Source organism: Bombus fervidus, unplaced genomic scaffold (assembly GCF_041682495.2).
Source record: "Bombus fervidus isolate BK054 unplaced genomic scaffold, iyBomFerv1 scaffold0031, whole genome shotgun sequence".
Lineage (NCBI taxonomy): Eukaryota > Metazoa > Arthropoda > Insecta > Hymenoptera > Apidae > Bombus > Bombus fervidus.
In genome coordinates, this window is record NW_027212594.1 from 27,501 (window position 1) to 32,500 (window position 5,000).

The window sequence follows — 5,000 nt, forward strand, 5'->3', positions numbered from 1 at the left end:
CCCCTCCGGACCGACATGACCGGGCGGTTGGCACTTCGTCGATCCCCCGGCCGGTACGTAGGGACTTAGAAAAATTCCGGTCCAAAAAGTTATTTCGAGTTATCTCGCTAAAAAGCGTTACGAGGTATGAATATTTTTATATAAATGGCAATATTATGTATTTCTACGTCGGGATTAAGCGTTTATTTCGTCCCGAGAACTTTAAAAAAAATTTTTTAATCGAACCGTTTTTTCGAATTTTTTCGCTTAAAAGCGTTACAAGGTACGAATATTCTTGCATAAATCGCTTTAGAATGACGTTTTACGTCGGGATTAAGCGTTTATTTCGTCGCTGGAAAGTTATATAAAAAAAGTATGATCGCGCCCGGGACGTTGGAACTTAGTCGCATTCTCGACCGGTACGTTGGGACTTAGAAAAATTTCGGACCGAAAAGTTTTTTCGAGTTATTTCGTTAAAAAGCGTTACGAGGTATGAATATTTTTATAGAAATCGTTATGGTTCGACGAATTCTAGTCGAACGTAACGATTTCGTTTTATTTTTTTAAAAAATTGCCCCCTCCGGACCGACATGACCGGGCGGTTGGCACTTCGTCGATCCCCCGGCCGGGACGTAGGGACTTAGAAAAATTCCGGACCGAAAAGTTATTTCGAGTTATCTCGCTTAAAAGCGTTATGATGCGTATATATTTTTACATAAATAGCAATATTACGTATTTCTACGTCGGGATTAAGCGTTTATTTCGTCCCGACAACGTTAAAAAAAAATTTTTAATCGAACCGTTTTTTCGAATTTTTTCGCTTAAAAGCGTTATAAGGTGCGAATATTCTTGCATAAATCGCTTTAAAATGACGTTTTACATCGGGATTAAGCGTTTATTTCGTCCCCGAAAGGTGCCGTAAAAAATTTACGATCGCGCCCGAGACGTTGGAACTTAGTCGCATTCTCGAGCGGTACGTTGGGACTTAGAAAAATTTCGGACCGAAACGTTATTTCGAGTTATTTCGCTTAAAAGCGTTACGAGGTATGAATATTTTTATAGAAATCGTTATGGTTCGACGAATTCTAGTCGAACGTAACGATTTCGTTTTATTTTTTTAAAAAATTGCCCCCTCCGGACCGACATGACCGGGAGGTTGGCACTTCGTCGATCCCCCGGCCGGTACGTAGGGACTTAGAAAAATTTCGGACCGAAAAGTTATTTCGAGTTATCTCGCTTAAAAGCGTTACGAGGTATGAATATTTTTATATAAATGGGAATATTATGTATTTCTACGTCGGGATTAAGCGTTTATTTCGTCCCGAGAACTTTAAAAAAAATTTTTTAATCGAACCGTTTTTTCGAATTTTTTCGCTTAAAAGCGTTACAAGGTGCTAATATTTGTGCATAAATCGCTTTAAAATGACGTTTTACATCGGGATTAAGCGTTTATTTCGTCGCTGGAAAGTTATATAAAAAAAGTACGATCGCGCCCGGGACGTTGGAACTTAGTCGCATTCTCGAGCGGTACGTAGGGACTTAGAAAAATTTCGGACCGAAAAGTTTTTTCGAGTTATTTCGTTAAAAAGCGTTATGAGGTACGAATATTTTTATATAAATGGGAATGTTATTAAGTTTTACGTCGGGATTAAACGTTTATTTGGTCCCGAAAACGTTAAAAAAAAATAGTGGACCGACGCGACTCGGCCCGTCGGACTTTGTCATACTCTCCACCGGTACGTAGGGACTTAGAAAAATTTTCGACCGAAAAGTTTTTTCGAGTTATTTCGCTTAAAAGTGTTATAAGGTATGAATATTTTTATATAAATCGCTATATTATTATATTTTACGTCGGGATTAAACGTTTATTTGGTCCCGAAAACGTTAAAGAAAAATAGTGGACCGACGCGACTCGGCCCGTCGGACTTGGTCATACTCTCCACCGGTACGTAGGGACTTAGAAAAATTTTCGACCGAAAAGTTTTTTCGAGTTATTTCGCTTAAAAGTGTTATAAGGTATGAATATTTTTATATAAATCGCTATATTATTATATTTTACGTCGGGATTAAACGTTTATTTGGTCCCGAAAACGTTAAAAAAAAATAGTGGACCGACGCGACTCGGCCCGTCGGACTTGGTCATACTCTCCACCGGTACGTAGGGACTTAGAAAAATTTTCGACCGAAAAGTTTTTTCGAGTTATTTCGCTTAAAAGTGTTATAAGGTATGAATATTTTTATATAAATCGCTATATTATTATATTTTACGTCGGGATTAAACGTTTATTTGGTCCCGAAAACGTTAAAAAAAAATAGTGGACCGACGCGACTCGGCCCGTCGGACTTGGTCATACTCTCCACCGGTACGTAGGGACTTAGAAAAATTTTCGACCGAAAAGTTTTTTCGAGTTATTTCGTTAAAAAGCGTTATAAGGTACGAATATTTTTATATAAATCGCTATATTATTATATTTTACGTCGGGATTAAACGTTTATTTGGTCCCGAAAACGTTAAAGAAAAATAGTGGACCGACGCGACTCGGCCCGTCGGACTTGGTCATACTCTCCACCGGTACGTAGGGACTTAGAAAAATTTTCGACCGAAAAGTTTTTTCGAGTTATTTCGTTAAAAAGCGTTATAAGGTACGAATATTTTTATATAAATCGCTATATTATTATATTTTACGTCGGGATTAAACGTTTATTTGGTCCCGAAAACGTTAAAAAAAAATAGTGGACCGACGCGACTCGGCCCGTCGGACTTGGTCATACTCTCCACCGGTACGTAGGGACTTAGAAAAATTTTCGACCGAAAAGTTTTTTCGAGTTATTTCGTTAAAAAGCGTTATGAGGTATTAATATTTTTATATAAATCGTTGTATTATTATATTTTACGTCGGGATTAAACGTTTATTTGGTCCCGAAAACGTTAAAAAAAAATTTTTTATTCGAAAGGTTTTTTTGAATTATTTCGCTTAAAAGCGTTATAAGGTGCGAATATTCTTGCATAAATCGCTTTAAAATGACGTTTTACATCGGGATTAAGCATTTATTTCGTCGCTGAAAAGTTATATAAAAAAAGTATGATCGCGCCCGGGACGTTGGAACTTAGTCGCATTCTCGAGCGGTACGTAGGGACTTAGAAAAATTTCGGACCGAAAAGTTTTTTCGAGTTATTTCGTTAAAAAGCGTTATGAGGTATGAATATTTTTATATAAATCGCTATATTATTGTATTTTACGTCGGGATTAAACGTTTATTTCGTCCGTGGAAGGTTAAAAAAAAACGGACGGATACGACCGGGCCTTTGGAACTTTGTCTCATTCTGGACCGGTACGTTGGGACTTAGAAAAATTTCGGCCGGCGGAAAAGTCCGAAATACTTATTTCGAGTTATTTCGTTAAAAAGCGTTATAAGGTATAAATATTTTTGCGGAAACGGTTATATCTCTATTAAATACAACTGGATTAAACGTTTTTTCGAATTTTTTAAAAAATTTGTGTTCGACGAACTGACACGACTGCGATATTTGTTTAATTATTTCGTTAATTAACGTTGCAAGGTATATATTTTTTTGCATATTTCTCGTTGTTTCAACGTGTTCTAATCGATTAAGAACGTGGTTTTTGTCCGTATTCGTTAAAAGAGGTGGTTTACTGATGCGATTTTGAGAAAAAAAAAAAAAATTAAATTTTTCGATAAAAACTCGTTTAAAATATTAAAATAAGCGGTGCGTTAAAATATCTCGACGATAGGACGTTTTATAAGGGTACTTTATTGGAACAAAGTGGTCGAGCGTTTCAGAGACTAAGTCCGACGGTACGTTGGGACTTAGAAAAATTTCGGCCGGCGGAAAAGTCCGAAAAGCTTATTTCGAGTTATTTCGTTAAAAAGCGTTATAAGGTATAAATATTTTTGCAGAAACGGTTATATCTCTATTAAATACAACTGGATTAAACGTTTTTTTCGAATTTTTTAAAAAATTAGTGTCCGTCGAACTGACACGACTGCGATATTTGTTTAATTTTTTCGTTAATTAACGTTGCAAGGTATATATTTTTTTGCATATTTCTCGTTGTTTTAACGTGTTCTAATCGATTAAGAACGTGGTTTTTGTCCGTATTCGTTAAAAGAGGTGGTTTACTGATGCGATTTTGAAAAAAAAAAAAAAATTAAATTTTTCGATAAAAACTCGTTTGAAATATTAAAATAAGCGGTGCGTTAAAATATCTCGACGATAGGATGTTTTCTAAGGGTAGTTTATTCGAAAAAAGTGGTCGAGCGTTTCAGAGACTAAGTCCGACGGTACGCTCTAACGGAGGTTTTACATGGTAAGCGCCCGGCCGCTGGCCCGGCCGGCGCCGACCGTCCGGCCGGCGCTTTGGTATCTATAAGAGACACGTCGAGTCGGACGGTCCGGACGGAACAGCGTCGAGCGCGTGGCTATTCTACGGCCTCGGTTGAGAATTCAGTCACCGCTCCTCGAGTCTTAGTGAACTTTTTTACTATTTCTCGACTGTTCCTTCGTTCTCGTATCGACTCTTTCTCTACACTGCTGCGCCGCGGGTCGCTGTCCTGGACGTAATGACCAAATAACGTGGCAAGGTTCCCCTTAGTCGGGAAGCTGGATCCTGTATGCTCGCACTAACTTTAAAAAAAGTTAGGGCAGTGTGCTTGTTACTAACTGAGTATCAATTCATGCTGGTTCGGCAGAGACCGTTCCAAAACTTATGTTATAGCGTACGCAGTACGTTTTAAACATACGAAAGGCTAATGGGGAGCGTACTACCTTTTAGGAAGTGCGTTCTTTCTGATTGGAGAATATCAAAAGAACGAACGAATATGTTTCTTACGAGGACGGTACGTTCAGCATGCAGTTTACGTGCTTTTTACCGCTAAGGCATATTCGTTCAACCAACAAACCATTCTTACAGAATGATCCTATGAACAGAATGATCTTAAAATATTCCACACAAACAATCAAACGAACGAAAGAAAGTAAAGAGAGAGTGGCGAAATGA